This window comes from Protopterus annectens, chromosome 4.part1 (assembly GCF_019279795.1).
Source record: "Protopterus annectens isolate FY-2018-M chromosome 4.part1, PAN1.0, whole genome shotgun sequence".
Lineage (NCBI taxonomy): Eukaryota > Metazoa > Chordata > Ceratodontiformes > Protopteridae > Protopterus > Protopterus annectens.
In genome coordinates this window covers 679,688,324-679,708,092 of record NC_056734.1, presented here as the reverse complement: position 1 = coordinate 679,708,092, position 19,769 = coordinate 679,688,324, and the positions used below count along the sequence as shown (strand labels likewise).

The window sequence follows — 19,769 nt, the reverse complement described above, 5'->3', positions numbered from 1 at the left end:
CTAGCGCCCGACAGGCAGCTCACTATGACCTTCTCCTTGTTCAGCCTGGTGAGCGGGACATCAGTGTGCCTGACGATAGAGTCACCTATTACAAGTGTATCAGGTGTGTTGTTTAGCCTTAAGGGCTGTGACTGTTCGGCACACTGGCTTTGTGAGCTATGTGTTGCACGTGTTTTGTTTTGGGGTAGCGGTTGCTTGGGTGTCTGCTTTGGAGGTCTCTGCTGCTTAGGCAAATTTTTATTTAGAGCCTCCGAGTATAATTTTGTGTGTTTATGTGTTTGGTTTGCTGTCGTGGTAGGTCTATGTGAGACTGGAATTGTAGTGAGTGTGGTTTCTTTCTCCTCTTGACTGGTTACGCCAGTACTGAGTTGAGAGAGCTTAGCCTCCAGTTTGGCTATATGGATGCATCTCTCACTTGTGTTGGAATTTGTTGGGAGGAGGAGAGGGTTGTCTGTGTACATGAGGCAGTTGTAACATTGCCTCAAGATTCCCAGATTCACCAGCTGGACCAGAGAGGAGATTGACAACTGACCTTTGGACATGCTAGAATAGTATTGGGAATTCCTTTATAATTGAAAAAAAAAGGGCCAATGGGGAACAAGGTACTCAAGGGGAGTTTGTGAGGGTGTAGTGCTTTTAATTTTTTAGTGCTGACTTATATAATTGCTTTAGTGAGCAAGTGCCAGGTAACTTAAATGCAATGTGTTACAGGTAACTTAAATGCAAAAACGACAAACAGTAACTTTCTTTTAAGTGAAACAAGGAAATAAGTACAGTAAGCAATGCAGATATGACTAGGGATCCACAGAAGCTCTGAAAAGCCGCGTTTTAGGTGGTATTAGCGTTTCAGGGAAATAACAAGCAAACAAACAACAAGCATACAAACATAGCTAGATTCAGCAGGCCTGGATCTAGTCTATGCTACAGCAAACAAGGTGTACCAATTTCAGTAAGAGGGATTGCAGCCCCACACATGGGGGACGGGGTGCAGGGAGGCCTATCCCCATCAAAAAACAATATATTTTTTTCTTTTTGTTTTTTGTTTTAGTTTTGCATGTACTATGCTGATGTAGTCTGTCAGTGATCCAGGTGAAAGCACCCTTGTCCACTTTAGTGATGCATACTAACCCAACCCTAACCAAGTCCCTATCCTTAACCTGCATTTTAAATAAAAAAAAAAACTCTTCCCATAACACTACCACTATTCAGACAAACTTTTGCTAAATGTTGTCAGGTTTTGGACAGCACATTGGAAAGAAAAGAAAATTTGTTTCCTTTTTCAGTGTGTTGTGTGTCTATATGTTTTATGAGAGTATATAATAATTGGCCGACACATTTTGGTTGCTGTCTTGTTTTATATATATATATATATATATATATATATATATATGTATATAGGTTTATTATAAGAATATCGAAGTACAGAACAAAATCCATTCACATCTTCAATTCAGATTTGCGACGTGGAGCATATTAATTAGGACAGACTTTCGAAGTGCAGATAGCAAAACATTTGAAGTTGCACTTTTGACATTCTGTGTTGCACGTCACCACTACATATCACATAATGTAATTTTTTGCCGGGGGATGCACCCCCCCGTACCCCCTCACACCCCCCTGCAAATAATATATTCCAATTCTGAGATCGCACTTAGTCAGGATCGGGAAATTTACTGTTTTCCTCAATGTAGTGCAATCTCTCAGTTGGTAGATATAATTAGCAGGCAGGTCGGGAAGTACAGGGGGGGGGGGTTGCCTCCTGCAAAACCATAAAAAAGGTAGATTTTTTTTTAATGTTTTTCAGTTTTCAGAAATTTGATTATATCATCTTGACGATATGAATTTCAAGTTTCTGAAAAATCGATCAACTGACATAGATCCATATACAGATCCACACACACACACACACACACACACACACACACACACACACACACACACACACACACACACACATATATATATATATAGCTATAGATATAGATAATTAATTGGGGAGCAAAACATTGAGACAAGAAGCCCCTTGAAGTTTGAATATGTTGTCTGTCTGACTTAAACTAATAAGTCTGCAGAAAAGCCATATAAAGGCAGAATAATTACTCACATGTATCTGGTTGTGTGGAACTGGAGTGAAGCTAAAGTAAAGGATAATATACACCTGCAGTCCAGGACGATACGCTGGATGGAATCCTCAGGGATGAAAATTAACAGGAATAGAGTTTTTGTGCTTATTTTTAAAATTCTTAAATACGCAATTTGCTGGCTGTTTCCATCATAATATGTCACTTCTATTTATATCCCTTTCCAGCACTTACTTTTGTATCTGTAAGCAGTAGTTATGTGCTGATTTAATAATTGTTCAGAGTGAAACTCTTCCATTAGACAGTTTTGATATATGATCATATAACATTTTCTGTTTATTTTGTTACTACTTGCAGCATTGGACTCGATGTGATAGGGATGGGGGTCAGCAGATCCAGGTTCATTGCAGAGTAAGTTGAGTATGTACGTGTGCTTCTATGTGTATGAGTGCATGTGCATTGGGGGCTGATAACAATGGGATGCTTTCCTTTTTTACAAGCACTTATCATAGGAGCATTTAATCGCAGTGTTGCAACAAAGAGAAAAATGCATGTTTTTGCATAAATGTATGTGTTATGTGTGTATGTCATGCAAATATGTATATATGTGTATGTATCTATGTGTGGAGGGAAAAAGGAGTGTGTGTGTGTTTGCAGTCATGCGTGGGTACATGTCTTGGCATATGAGTGTACACATGTTTGAAGGTTTTTATTAAAGAAAGTACCAGTGTTTTGACATTAGGGCACTGGGTACCCTATTACCATTTTTAAGGGCAGAACAAGACAAGGGAGCAAATGACTTTTATCCTTATCTGTTTGGATGCATCAGAAAAAGATTTCTGGCTGGAGACTGCAATGGATATGGATGAGGAGGCATTACTGAACATGCTTCAGAGGAGGGAAGTCGTCATCGGTGGACACCAAAACCTAATGTCATTCTTTAAAGACATGACTTGGTGGAAGAGAGAGAAAGAACAGAATGAGAACGTAGTATGTCAATTTACTTCCTTTCATTACATTTATTATTGGGATATGGAAGGATATGCTGTATGAAGGAAAGTGGTGGAAAATAATAGTTTATAAAACAAACTATCCAGTATGAAGGAAAGTGGTGGAAAATAATAGTTTATAAAAAAAATTATCCAGTATCTGTTACTCCAAAACTTTTGAACAAATGCTGGAATGAGTGCTCCTAAGAGACATTCAATTCCATCCAGTAGCATAAGCAAAAGCCGAAGCATTGCAACAGTTTTGTCCTATGCTTTCAACACTATGTTCAGGGAATACCCCACTGGATAGAGAGGTACACTTTGGTAACCCTAATACACCCCTTACTCATTACTCACTCAGCAATATATTTCATATGTAAATGTGACATAGAAAGAGGTGAGAATTAGTATGCTACATTAATATAATAACAAAATAAGTGGTGGGGATTTAACTGTCAAATAGGTGAAATGAGCAAAGAAAAATCTGATACCAACAAATAACGGCAACAAAGCAGGGGTTGGGATAATGGTTAAGGTTTTTAAACACAAAGACAAAGTATAGAAACTGATTCACACCTTTGAAAGGGAAATTGGCTAGGCTTAAATGACTTGCATGGGCAGCTAGTACTTTCTATGAACCTATGAAGACTTCAGAGGAAAGACTATTAATAGTATTCTATAGTGGCCGGTCACCAGTGGATTATACTTTGAGCTTCAACTACCTAAATTACAGGCCAAACTCAATTCCTTATATTTACTAATTACATTATAATTTTTTTTTTATCAAATTTAAAATAGTTTTTTTTTATTAGATGCTACACCTTTTTAAACCTAATTTTACCTTGGCCATTGTACTACAGTTATGACCCACTTCACTTCTACTTTTGACTAATTAAGGAGTTAGATCACAAAGTATCATTTCATCAGCTCCCTTATCAAAAAGACAAGATAAAGAATCAATGCAGGCAGTTTAAAGATGCTGAATGGAGGTGGACATCAGCTCTCATATATGGAAGACAAACCCAAAAACTCAGTCTAGAAAGTAAAAACTCCACACAGGAAATATCTGAAAAAATTTAGGAAAGTGTAAAAGATGTGCATACTCAGTAAATAATTTTTTATGAAAAGCATTTCAGATGACAATAAGTTGGAATCATGTAGAACGCCTGCTCACTTTGCAAAATGCTGTGCTATTTACTGAAACCCACTGTGAATTTCTAATGCTTCATACAACAACAAAAAAATGACGTGCTTATATACAGACTCTTCTCCAAGAACATTACAGAAACCCCATATTAAATTTCAGCATGATCTAATGAGTTAGTGAACTACAAAGTGTAACTCAGCAGTCTGGAGGCTTTTCATAGACATGTTTCATTAAGCATTCTATCGCTATATTGCCAGATTAGCAAGGTGCTATGCACTCTGTCCAACTAAAGCCTACTGGGAAATACCCCTCCTTTACTGAGAGGAACAGATGTAAAGGAAACACCTGGACTCACAGCTGACTGCCACTTTGCAACGATAATCGCAAAAATGAGATGTTTTTGTTAGGGAACAAGTGAGGGGCCACAGGACCACCGAGGCTGCACCATTTGGCTGTTTGCTATAACATTATGGCTTGTAGCTAGCTTCTGTTCTACAAGGCTCCTCAATTTCAGAATAGGAAGCAGGTCTGATATATCACAAAGGAATACATACTGTTTAATTTCACTATAGTACACCTTCATTCATAGCACAAATGAGTTTATGTCTTTAGCAAAAACACGCATTCAACAATCTCACTGCCACACAGCACAAATCATTCTAAAGGATTTACACAATTTGTACTATGCAACACTTGTTTCTGAATTCTACCCTTCAACTACAGGAGACAAATATAGAGAAAAAGGATCACTGATCCATAACAACCAGTAAGAAATACAGACGTATGTTTATACATTTTTTTATCATAGTGGAAATGTAGACAAAATCATAAAGCATAGAGGTCAACAGCTATAATAATACATTAGCAATATGAACCACGGACGTTAATAGCTATGATAATGTAACATCATGGACAACTACAAAAGTCGACAGCCATAATAATGCAGTAGCAAGTTGAGCCACGAAGTCAACAGCTATAACATCGAAGTTCTTAAACATTGAATGTTATAATATCGAACCCCAAACACTGAAATCTGAAAACATCGAACAGTCAGAATAGCAAATTTTTTCCCAGGGAAAAAAATCGAGAAACATACACACAACACAAACACACACAAAAAACAGCAATCCACACACATACACTTAAAATCCTACACCTAAACCTAAACTAAACTTTACATACACTACTAGCTATCCACTTACCTTAACCCAACCCTAACCCTAAGGTCCATCACTATCGCACACTCACCTCACCCGCACCCTAACCCTAACTCACCTAACCCGCCCCCTAACCCTAACCTACACACAACCACATACTTACCTGACCCGTGCCCTAACCCTAACTCACCTAACCCTCCCCCTAACCCACACACAATCGCACACTTACCTGACCAGCGCCCTAACCCTAATTCACCTAACCCACCCCCTAACCCTAACGTCCACACAACCGCACACTTACCTGACCCGCTCCCTAACCCTAACTCAACTAACCCACCCCCTAACACTAACCTACACACAATCACACACTTACCTGAACCCGACCTGTAATGTTCCAACATATCGAATGCTGAAAACAGTGAAGCCATAGCAACGGCCCACCGAATTCTTTCCCTGGGAAAGAATTCGGCGTCCTGCACCTTCGCTGTTTTCAGCGTTTGACATTATGGGTTCGATATTATAACATTCGATGTTTATAAAATTCGATGTTATAACATAGACCCATGATAATATGGTATCATGGACATCTACAGAAATCAACAGCCATAATAATACAGTAGCATGAAGAAGCCCTAAACTCTGTATGAATTAGTCCTTGCTTGAGACAGTACAATTATTCATGACATTAGTTTCTGGCTGTGTCCCATGGCATTTCATGAGACATAGGCAACTACTCTTCCACAAAAAGAGGAGAGCTCCAAACTATTTAATTTATTTATTAGTTTGTTACTCAGCCAAGTAGGCCTGCACATAGGTGATTACCATCCATTACCTGTGTCAAAGTCATAAATAAAAAGAAACCATTCTTACAGTACATGAAGTACATTTTACATAGAAATGGATAATATTAAGGCTATACAAACAGTGTAAACAGGATTACAGTATAATAAGATTAAATGAGATACAACTATTTGTACTCTGCATTACCACTAACAAAAAAATGTATAACATTTCTACTCATAATTATTGTATGAAATATGCAAAATATAAAATCAAAACAAGTAAATCCACGACAAACTGTAAAAGCCACAAAAGGAACGCTGCCACAGGAGTTCATGCCGTAAAGTTTAATGATAACAAAGAAACACAGAGATAAGCACTTTCATTTTTAAAGTGAAAACTTCATCAGATAAAAACAATGGTTTCCCATTACATCTTATATAACACATTTAAAATCATGTAATGACCAAGCCCCCAAAGTATATCCAATCCATTTAAAGAGCCCAACCACCTTTTTTCAAAATGTATCCTGTATAGTCAAAACTTAAAAGCACAATTAAAATTTGAATACTAGAAAAGTCATCATTTATTTTCACTGTACGCATACAAAATATAATACATTTATTTTACTTGGAAATAAATAATATTGCCATCAGCAAATGGAACAGAATGCTTACGGAATAGCATAGCCTGATCAGAGAGACAAATACGTTTTTGGAAAGAATCCTTCGGTATGTGTAGAATTCTACTGAATGGAGTATAACATATACTTTTATTTATTTTTGGAAACTTTTTTATCATACAATTCTCAAGTACTTAAGGATCAGACTAAGTCTGAATTAAACAGATTCAGAACGCAATTTAATTTACATTACCAGGGAAGAGAGATAACAAGTATGATCGTTGTCCCCTACGGATGTGCCGCTGTCCCTCTCCCAACAGTTTTACATCATCTACAGATGTTCCTCTGTCCCTCTCCCAACAGTTTTACATGGTACTAAGCTTTATGAATTAATGGTCAAGATAAGTGAATGTTAAGTGCACTTTCTTTGAATTTAGCAGAAAAACATACCAGTCTTTGGTGATCCTGGCATTGTACTGTAGACTGGAAAATGCATCAGTATATCAAAATATCTAGAAATAGTTAACTAGTCCTCAAAAATTGTGAGGAATATGGTTGGGTATAGTAGTATATTATGTGGGGGTATATTCTCATTTTCAAGGGATGGTTTTATATTACCATCTTTTAGAATACAGTAGTACAGGAGCAGTGCCTTGGATCACATGGCAATGGGTCAGCATAAGTAGTCTGATTGTTTGGTATAAAGGCTGTGATATGTGCCAAACTTATGAGCCCACAGTATGTCTGGTGAGTATTAGCTATTAACTGTGTCACTTTTCAATATCTTTGGCCCAGATGCAAAGCATGCCAATCTATGAGGCCCCATTACTTAAGGAATTTGGGGTCCATTGATATCACAGTCGAAGTGGCACAAAAATGCTTGTGAATAGCAAATTAACTAACAACTGAATTGCAGAAGTAGACAGAGCAGTGTGTTTCTTGTCTATACATATTTTACAAGTTTTAAAGGAACTCCAATCAACTGCAAAACAGTTAGCTGGAGTGGAGCATATGTAGTTGTGCGTCAAAATATAATTTAACATGTATTTTGCAGAACTTCCTTTAAAGCAAAATGTTCTGGGCCAGATTCCAAAAGAATTCCTCTCAGTCTAAGTCTGCCCTAATCCTGACAGACATACTCTCAGTTTAATTTACTCACTTCAATGGAAGGCCTATCTATAATATGGCTTACACCAGGGTCCAGTTTCCAAAACACCTGCTCTCAGTGTAAGTGGTCACTTACACTGACAGCAAGTCTTTTGGAATCCGGCCCTACATTTTAAGTAAGCAAGATAATAAAGAAGGTAATAATATCAGTATAGTGAAATAAGGGAGACTACTACAGAAAAATCATTAGCCTTACGAGTCTGTTTTATATCTGCTGAATGCCACCACAGCACACTGGTCATTTTCAATGTATTCATTTGAAATTAAGGACATTGTGATTTCCTTGTACTACGTGATGAAATTTTGGCTGGCATTTTTCAGATACAGGCCAGAGAGAATTTTCAGTCAAAATTAATTTCATTCTTGTTTTCCAAAATCATTCAGATAATTACATGTAAAACTATATTTTGCTTGCATACTTGAGAAAGCATCAAACCATCACGTAGTTTACAGTCAAATTAGTTAAAAATATCAGACTTATGAAACATATTTAATTTGTTGAATGCTGCTACCTCAAATATTAACCGATGTTCAACATTGTTTATTGACATTTGAAATATTGTCTTTGCTTCTGTGTGCCTTAGCCTGTGTTCCAGTTAGATGTTATGTAGTCTCATCAGCCATAGTGATATTAGAATGGTACCAGAGCACTACATGCCAACATCGCAGAGTAGCACAGCTGTCAGCATATGCTCTGACCTTCATCATCTGTAATTCCAAAGGAAAATGTTATGCTATAATATGTATACACACTCACACCCATGCATGGCTGTGCACACACATAAACACAAGGACTCACAAACACACACACCCACGTGCACACACACCCACGTGCACACACACACACACACACACACACACACACACACACACACACACACACACACACACACACACACACACACACACACACACGCACACACTCTCTGTATCAGAAGGGACAGAATTTTGAGCATGTTTATGTGTGTGTGTTTCTAACCAATGCAGACAACAGTGATCATGCCACTGTGTGGCTTAGAGTAGGGGAGGGTAAGAACACAAAGGCTGTGGTGTGGGATTTTTGTGTTGTTTTATGTAGGGGAAATGGAAGAACACAAAGGCTGCAGTGTGGGATTTTTGTGTTGTGTTAATGTAGGGTAAGATTACAAAGGCTGTGGTGTGGGATTTTTGTGTTGTGTTAGTGAGGGTAAGAATACAAAGACTGTGGTGTGGGATTTTTGTGTTGTGTTAGTGTAGGGTTAGAATACAAAGGCTGTGGTGTGGGATTTTTGTGTTGTGTTAGTGAGGGTAAGAATACAAAGGCTGTGGTGTGGGAGTTTTGTGTTGTGTTAGTGTAGGGTAGGAACACAAAGGCTGTGGTGTGTGATTTTTATGTTGTGTTAGTGTAGGGTAAGAACACAAAGGCTGTGGTGTGGGATTTTTGTGTTGTGTTAGTGTAGGGTAAGAATACAAAGGCTGTGGTGTGGGATTTTTGTGTTGTGTTAGTGTAGAGTAAGAATACAAAGGCTGTGGTGTGGGATTTTTGTGTTGTGTTAGTGTAGGGTAAGAATACAAAGGCTGTGGTGTGGGATTTTTGTGTTGTGTTAGTGTAGGGTAAGAATACAAAGGCTGTGGTGTGGGATTTTGTGTTGTGTTAGTGTAGGGTAAGAATACAAAGGCTGTGGTGTGGGATTTTTGTGTTGTGTTAGTGTAGGGTAAGAACACAAAGGCTGTGATGTGGGATTTTTGTGTTGTGTTAGAGTAGGGTAAGAATACAAAGGCTGTGGTGTGGGATTTTTGTGTTCTGTTGTGTTAGTGTAGGGTAAGAATACAAAGGCTGTGGTGTGGGATTTTTGTGTTGTGTTAGTGTAGGGTAAGAATACAAAGGCTGTGTTGGGGGATTTTTGTGTTGTGTTAGTGAGGGTAAGAATACAAAGGCTGTGTTGGGGGATTTTTGTGTTGTGTTAGTGTAGAGTAAGAATACAAAGGCTGTGGTGTGGGATTTTTGTGTTGTGTTAGTGTGGGGTAAGAATACAAAGGCTGTGGTGTGGGATTTTTGTGTTGTGTTAGTGTAGGGTAAGAATACAAAGGCTGTGGTGTGGGATTTTTGTGTTATGTTCAAGAAGGTGATCAATGTTAAGTTAGGAAAAAGGGAGCAAACTGAAGGAGCAAACATGCTATAGGAATGATTCAGTGGGGAGACACTCAGCTAAAAAGGCAAAAAGCTAAGAATACCAAGGCAATTAGGGTGTAAAATATATTGCCTGCAAGAGGTAGAAAGGAAAAATAAATACAAAAAATCACATCTATCCCAGAACTCAGATTCCTTAGAAGCAAGCAAGCAAGAAAATCAGACATTTTTCTCAAACCAATATATGCAAACAGGTTCTCACCTGGTGGGTTTAGAGAAAAAAAACATTATTTAAATTGTATTCACTGACAAAGTATATCTTCAGTAATTAATTTTAAAGGTTTAGATCTGAGCAGCCCTAAGAAAGTATAATCTGATACCTTCTGATTGAAAAAGGAACTAAACCTCATGTAAACTCTTACAAACACTTTTGTTTAGTAATAATATCTATGAGTTACACCATTTTTTGTTTATTTACAACAGTTACGGAGTTTGTGGCACACTTAACTGAAACCTTTTGGTGTCAGTAAGCATCATCAGTACATTCTGTAGAATTGAAGAACCATAACAGCCCTTATCACAGCTTTATTTCCAAAGCTGCTATTTCCTGCTAGACTAAGACAATATACTACAAACATATAGTTAGGTGTTTATTCACCAGTGATGCAGCTGATGGTCGTATGAATTTCCATGCCATGTGCAGTTATAATTTGAAAGAATATCATGTGGTGTTATAATTTAGGAATATTACCATCTCTCTATTGAATTGACATCAAAATTCCAGAGAAGAGGAAATCTTCAGCATCACTCATCCTTCAAACATCTTTTTTGCAGTGGGGGGGGGGGGGGCCTCATACCCCCAAACATACTTACCAACTCTGAGATCACCATACCTCGGAGAAAAGGAATATTCCCGGAAATGTCTGTTTCTGACTTGGTGTATATATAAGTCAATCTTTTCGGCCATTCAGTCGTGTTTCGAATCTCACTGTAGCAGGTCCTGACATTTCAGATGGTTACCAATACTAACAATGTACAGAAACATTATCCATCACTTACTAATCAGTGTACTAAAGTGCATTGGATAATTAGACTAATGTGTATTCAGTCTAGGCTGACAACTCTCAGCGTGACAAATCCCATGGATACTATACACCAGACACCACAGCAGCAGAAAAATCAAACTGATAATTGATGCCATGTACTATCTAGCTCTGCTTTCTTCTAATGAGGCTAAATGCTATATAAAATCCAAAGTGGAGAAAGCAAATGGTTTATGAGATGTAGTTTATTTTATTACTTTACATAAATAAAAGTATTTCATCCAGGAACAAGGAGGTCATAACATCTCTGTACTCCTCCCTTATCAGACCCATTATTGAGTACAATGCCACCTTCAGCATGTACCTTGCCAAGTACATGCAGCAGCTGGAGAGACCACAGAGGTTCCTGACCAGGAAAATCCAGGGTCTCAAACAGCTATCCTATACAGATAGGGTAAAAGCCCTGTCCCTCTTCTCAGTCTTGTACAGACTGCTCAGAGGTGACCTATGTATGGCATACAAGGCCATCTCAGATGCAGCCTTGATGTAGTTGCTGCATATCTATAAATCAGACTCCACTCATGTAACCTGCATGCAAGGCCTTAAACCTGGTCTGTGACAACAGAACTTCTTGGCGGGATAGATTTGTGTTCTAAAGAATCCCCCATCTGTGGAACAGACTCCCTTCTCCATGTCAAGCAGAGTACCTCTCTAGCCCTGTTTAAGAGGAGCATAGTCGACTGGATGGGAAACAGAAAATACACCCCTGGGATCCCACCTGTATCCCTGCTGGACAGGGTTAACAGGTGCTGACTTTGAGGGAACATGGGAGAAATTCTTGGCTAGGCTTATAAGGGCCTCCGGGCCAATAGCCTAGTATCATCCTATGAACCTATGAACCTATAACATGTACACCAGGTTAATGATTTTGGGTCTCACTACTGGGGGCATAGAGTTTGATCGAGGCTGTTAATATTGCAGGCAGTAACACTGATGCTGATGTTATGTATGCCTGTTTATTCAAAGGACTGTTGGCGAGGTTGTTTTTTTATTTTTTTAACAATGCATTGTGATGTATTGATTATATGTATAATGGTGAAGAGTTTGGATAATTTCTCTGAAAGTTAGGATTGGTTTGACATGGTCACTGTGTTTACAAGTTTGAATGAATGGTGTGTCACTGTCGCTTCTGCCATTGCTTCCATCTGGCAGTTGTTTACCTTTCTCCATGACTATGTCACTCTAGACAGCTAAGTGTGGGGGGGTTAAAGCCCTTTATATGTGGGGTGTAGGGGTAATTTTACCCTTGTAAGTTTTATTATTTGCTTTATTTCTTGTATTACTTTTATCAACAGTGAAGTTATATTTTGGGTTATTCATATGTCGTGGTTTGTATTTTTGGATTCAGTGTTTGTGCTTTTAGTTTTTGATATGAATCCCTGCTGTTTACTAAACTGAGTTTAACAACTTTCCAAAAGCTGAAGCGACCTGTTTCAGAATAAAACTTGCAGAGCATTTAATGAAGACTATCTACAATAACTAAACAGTATGTACATTGGAGACTACCAACAATAACTAAACAGTATGTACACTGGAGACTACCTACAACTACTAAACAGTATGTACACTGGAGATTAACAACAATAACTAAACAGTATGTACACTGGAGACTACCTACAACAACTAAACAGTATGTACACTGGAGACTACCTACAACAACTAAACTGTGTACACTGGAGACTATGTACAATAAATAAACAGTATGTCAGCTGGAGACTATGTGCAATAACTAAACAGTATGTGCACTGGAGACTACCTACAATAACTAAATGGTATATACACTACAGACTACCTACAATAACTAAACATTATGTACACTGGAGGCTATGTTCAATAACTAAACAGTATGTACACTGGAAACTATCTACAATAACTAAACAGTATGTACACTGGGGTGATGGGGACACAAACTGCACAATGAAACCAGGCCCACACCAGTACATTGTAACTTCTTCAGCAATTCTTTTTCCTCTGTAGTGAAATCTAGAATATTGCAAATTCAGAAAGTTATGTGATTCACTTAAGGCAGATAAGATAACATTTGAGCTAATTACTATACTAAAACTAGAGGATAGTTATGAAGAAAATCTGAGGTACCTTAAGGACTATGCCATATGAAAGACTGAAGCTTGGATTGAACACTGCTTAGGGCAATCTGAATGGAAGTTTGTGATAGCCACAACACTATGAAGTGAGAGTTTGCCAGTAAACATCTGGGAAATAATACACTTTTAAAAACACTGTGCACAAAGTTCCAGTGTTCAGATATTATCGTGTGTTTAAACTTTGAAGTTGCAGGTGCGTGTCTTGGGTTACCCTGATGTCAGGGTATATGACATATGCTCTTATCTTTTTGCCTTAAAATAACATAGACAAATGCAACCACAATATGGCTGACTCCCTTTAAAATATATATGAAAAAAACATTTAACATCACATATTACAACAGCAAACAGCACAATCCATAATCACTTACAGCAACTTGAATATACCTACAATAATGCCCAGCAGTACTGGAACTGCATCACTTTCCACTTCTTACCTATAGTCATTATTATTGTGTTGGTGGCATGAAAAGGCAGTGCCAGTCTTCTCAACCCTCAAAACACTCTTTATTAAACTGTTTTGCAAGTGACTATTTTCTGTAAAGACTGAATGTATACATAATACTTTGCTTTAGATTCCCATCAAAAATGCAACTTTCATTTCTCCCCCTATTCAGACATATAACAGAACACAGAATTGTTGGCAAATAAGGAATATTTGGCCTATCTAGCCAATCATTTTTGTACTAACTTGTAATTCCTTGCTAACCAATATAATTCCTTGTTTCTACATTTAGCCAATAATGCTTTATATCCATCCTGTGCATCAATGGATTCCATCTATGTTTTTAATTCAACAGCCTGAATAGGAAGACATACTGAAAAAAATCCTAACATGATATCTGAGTGGAAGTACCATTCTTTTTGTCTTATTCTTGGACATTACCTCATCTAAAACTAGTATCTTCTTTGATAATTCCCTTCAACTGCAGTTGAGACATTAGGTTAAGGCTGTGAGCTGTAGTTCCTGTGCTGCAGGGTTTGATTCCCTCAGCCCTCTTTTGCCCAATGTGTGACCTTGAGCAAATCACTTAACCAGACAGCACTAGAATTTGGGTTAGCCTCCTCAATGGACTAGTAACTATGAACTATTTACCTGTTTCCTTAATATCTCCCTAATTTCCTTCCTCCTTATAGATACTCAGTTTTTTACTGTTTATCTTCTGGATGTGGTCCTTCTTTGCAAAACCTGCATTCTGTAAGTATGTTTAATGAATTGGGATCACTAGACCACACATTTGATCACTCACCTATCATCAATCATCAAATTCACGGCATTTGTGTGTTAATACTGTTGTATATTATCATACCATCTGCAAAGAGACACATTTTTCCTCAGTCCCTATTTAATGCCTCATAAAAACATTGAGGAGGAGTGGTCCCAGAACTGAACACTGTAATGTTCCTCTTATAACATCTCTTTCTTCACTGTAGATTCCATTTACTCTTTCATACTACATGCAAGTGCTTTGACTGTTATTAACCCATAAGATCATTTTGAAATCCACTCAGGGGTTAGCTAATATTTAAACTTAACAGTGTCAAATAGTTTGATAATAATCATGAATTTCTAGATTAGCCATTGCTTCTGTGAACCAAAGAAATAAAACAGAATTTTCTGACAAAATCTTCCTGTTTTATATCTGTGCTGCCTTATATTTTGACCTTAAGTTTACTGATTTATTTACTTAATTTCCTTATTGGGGTAGAGCACTGATACATTTGGACCTATTTCAGATTCGGCCCGGGAAGGTATAAATAAAGAAAGCATCTGTACATATATAGAGATACATACAGAAAGTACAAATAAGTAAAACATACATTTTTACAAACGACTATTCCACAGAGGGTCAAGACAAATCTAGTGAACAAGGTAGTATAAAAATGCATTACAGGGCATAATAAGATTTGAATGCAAAGTATAATGACTTGGAAAGAAAAGTACAAGTTAAAGAATATGTAACAGTTTGTGACGGGCATAAAAGTTATACATAGTTCTTTTGGCAACCAATCGCATTAAACTTAGTAAGACCTTACTGTGTCCGGGCGCAATTCTACTTCTTTATCCCAGTTCAAAAAAAAATTTTGTTAGTTGTAACTATTTGTTTCCCCAACATTTCAAACAAAATATTCTGTAGGGTTTCTTTTTAAATTTGCCATCTTGTTATATTCCCCAAAAATATGTTCTCAATTACCTTTCTCTGTTCAGTCTCACCTCCAGCAGTTGCTATCTGCCTTACTTTTGTGAAAGAAGTAAATCTATCTTCCTCTATTTCTCTGGTCCAAGTCTTTCTCCAATGATTTACTAAACACACTGATCAAATGTGCAGTTTGGTTAGATCATGGGTCTTTCAGAATGTTACGCTGAATTTTATCCATTTTTGTTGTTTTGTCGACTTTTATTTTCTTGTGTGAATTAAATATCATATCCTACATGCATTAAGAATATGTCTTGTTCACTTTAGATCCACACCTGCCTACTCTCATGAATACTAATCAGAAAAGTAGTTAGGAATGCTTGCCTTTTCTCAATTACTGTCTGCCCACATTGTCTACCTATTGCAAACCCTTGGTTTGGCTCCCAAAATTATCCATAAAAAAGTATTATTTCTGTTATTTATTCATTTGGCTTCTTTTTTCTCAATGTGGGCTTTTGTTGTCCTGAACTTTGTATCTTATCTGATATTATCTTTTCCTCCAGTCCTCCTGTGTTTTCCTAAGCATTCTGTGTGTTTGCCTTTGCTGTTTCACCCACATTATCATCTGTTGTTTTCCTGTATAATTTGTGTGATGACCCACACTGCCAACCAGTAATCAGTGACCCTCAATCCTCACCACTGGCAACAGTGGGGGATGTTCAGAGAGGATAACAGGTACAGACACAATATTTCCAGATGCAGCTGTCTGCATCAAGTGCAATTTCCCTTAAGAGCACACAGAGACCAAAGTCAGCCAGGGGCTGGTTTCTCCCTCTTTCTTCAGATCCCCAATAACACTCCCCACTGGCACAGCTACAGAGCTGAGATCTCAGCTGAGTGACCAAGCCAAGACCTCCAACACCCTCTCTTTACAACCAGTGCTTCATGTCCCTGCCCAAGTAGCTGACACACACACACACACACACACACACACACACACACACACACACACACACACACACACACACACACACACACACCTAAGAAAGGCTGGCACAGGTTTACTAGCTATGTCCCCTTCTGTCTAGACTATAAGGTAGTTATCACTGCCACCAATCACTCCTTATCAGCTACTTTAGGGCCCTTACTAAAGGGTGTCCAATCTTACTGTGTTGTATTAATACTAATACAAATGGTAGTTTGACCACGAGCAAGGCAATTAGAAGTGGCGCACACAGTGTCATCAAATAAATATGCAAGTACTCTTAAAACTTAAATATCTCTAAGCAGATCGGCCACAATGAAAGGTTTAAATACAAAAAGAACAAGACAATACTAAATATATATTGTCACAGTGACATCAGAGTTAAAACACTGAAGGACAGACTCAAATAAAGAAAAAGAATATCTAAACTAAGCTTCACTATATTCCTACTGTATCTAACAGAATTACTATACCCTAAAAACTTACTAAAAGAGCAAGGCAGATGTGGTGAATGGTTTTTGTTTTGTCAGGTCGAAGACAGAATGCAGAATGTTCTGTCTCACTCAGAGAGTTCTCAAAATAATACCTAAAATATTACTGCTGGGATAGCTTGCAGAATGACATCATTTCTGGTCATCTGAATTCTAGTTCCCAGGCAAAACCCCATTGTTGGCAGCTGGTAGCATTCAGCATCTACCTATAAAAATACATAGACAAGGACTTTTGCTCAGATCTTTGGCAGATGCTAGAAGGCATAAAACAATTACATTTCTTCATGCTTCCAAAGTAGCAATTAGTTCACCCCAAAAACAATACAGAAAGCTTCCTAGTACAGACTCTGTGTTTCTACCTACATTGAAACCTGTTAGATAACCTCTTTATGGGCTATCCTATAAAGTGATTTAATTTCGAATATTTTTCTAAAGTTTGCTGGACTGTTAACCCTTCTGTTTCCCCTGTTAACATATACATTTACTTCTGTGGCTCAGCTCGATAGAGGCACAGGAAATTAACTTTCTTGGGTGGTGTAAGCCAGGGAACCTTGTTGGTTAGGCTTACTTAGGTCCTTGGGCCGATAGACTAGTACCTACCTATGAACATTTACAATGGTGCATGTACATTTCTGTTCTCTTCCAGTAAGACACGTTGTGGATACATTTTAAGCGCAAGCACCTTACAAATACCTTTTCAACACAAACATCTGTACAGAACAGGTTGATATACACCTGACATATAGTTATGATAGATTTGTAATACAAACATCTTATAAAAACTACAGTTCTAATTCATTTTTAACACCAGCATCTTGTAGAAATTAGTCTTGATATTCACAAATAACACAATTATTTACAAAATTTCAGCTAGCTGTGCTGGCAATACCTCCGCTTGTCACAATTTGTTTGTGAAATTTATGTCAGGTTTTGTTGTATCTGTGATGGTATTTTGGCTTTCTTTCTTCAACTCCTCCTTCCAGATGTTACCTAACACTTTGCAAGTACTCTTTCATTCTGTCAGCTAGCTTGCCCAAATAACTTTTTTATATCCAGAATTATATATCCAGAATTATCAGTTTGATATGACCTGATTCTGTATCTGTAATACACATACATTAAATTGCATACTACCTACTTCTTTGTAAGTGGCTACTGACATTTACTACTAACTTTTGTACTGGATATTTTCCATCACTATTTGTACCAGCTATAACATTTTTTTTGTAAGGTAAACTCTGAATTAACTAAATTATGCTCTGCAGCTTATCATATTTCATTCTATGTCTGACTGTAGATGCATAAAGATGCTCCAGATAACATCTGGTATACTCAGTAACTGCCAACAGTCTATCACATTTTGTTCCATTCCAAATTACTTCCTACATCTAGTGACACAGGGAGTCTCCTCCTGCATCCACTTTTGTATTAGTTTGATCCCTTGCCTTAACTAAAAACAATTGGTCCACACCTTCCAGTTTTATCCTTCTCCATTTCAGCAGATGTGCTTTTTTTTCTGTGATGTTTGGTTGTCTCTCCTTCAACTAATATTGCATCATTCTTCTATCTAAAATGGAGTAATCTTTCAAATGCAGTTCAGCTACAGACTATATAGTGTGAGAAAGGAAGAATGTCCTGCTCTGAGCTGGAGGTAAGATGAAGATATTACAGTTCAGAAAATATGCAGAAAGATTTGTTCAAGAAGATATTAGGCTAGAGGGGGCTGGAGTTTATTGAAGAAAACTGGCAAAGGGACCATGGTATCAGGAGCAAATAACTACAAAGGGAAAGGTAATGGAATGGGAAGAGGCCAAGAATTTATATGGATTTCAGGTTAGAGATTACCTTCCCTATCAAGGATTGATATCAGAGTATTGGCAAAGGGAAATAGATGGGGGGTCCTAAATGAAACACCAGCACTGGTAGAGTTTTTAATATCATCTAGAACAGAAGCTACAAATAAAAAAGGAATAATTAGTAGAGAATATAAAATATTGCATGATAATTATAATAATCAATCAGAGGAGGTTAGAAAGGATTGGGAAGATTGACTGGATAAGCAATTCACAAACAGACAATGGGGGATATATGCATATCTCCCAAATATGCAACAAAGTCTAGAAGATTTAGGATCTTTGCCTAGAAGTGTTTGCATATGTATTTTTATACCCCAAGTAGACTCCAAAGAGTTTTTCTCCTGTGGATAGCAAATGTTGGAGGTGTGATGGGCAAGAAAGAGGTGGCTGGGAATATATTTTGGGAGTGTAATGAGCTGGCAGACTTTAGGATTTCATGTGAACTGCTCTGTTGAAGATGCTGGGTGAACGGATTGAATTGACTGGGAGGATGATTTTTTGAGCTATGATACAGAGTTGGAATTGCCTAGACACAGTAAAGCCTTGCTGAGTCTAATTATGGTGGCTGCCAAAAAAGCAATTACTAGAAAATGGAAATCAAAGTCTAGACCAACTTTACTGGAAGAAGTGAATATAGTAACAGAGATAAAACAACTAGAATTGGGATCTTTAGAAAAGGGATGGAGCAAACTACACAGGAAAAATGTGAATTGTGGGAACAATATATGCAGATCAGGAATAAGGTTTAAGAGGTAGGATTTGAATGAGACATATAATGCTTAACTGACAATGACTGGATAGATTACAACTGATGTATAATGTTTGCAACTACAGTTGTTTCAATTGTGTCTGTGATGTACAATATTTGCAACTAAAGTGGTGTCAATGTTGTTTGTTTTTCATTTACTTCAAGGCTGGTCAAACAGAACAATGCACTTGAGCTGCTCCATGTTCAAATCACCATATGTAAAATCCAATACCACTTCCTTGCAAGCTATAGGTTCCCCTCTATGACACAGGAAACTCATACCATGTCTT

At 37.6% G+C, this 19,769-nt stretch overlaps 1 protein-coding gene across 2 annotated transcripts in view; it reads right to left on the bottom strand.

The window, feature by feature from the left end:
* The window catches only part of RAB6B (RAB6B, member RAS oncogene family), a 1,686,561-nt gene that overhangs the window by 608,225 nt on the left and 1,058,567 nt on the right, over positions 1-19,769 (bottom strand). The gene's annotated exons all lie outside the window — the stretch shown is intronic.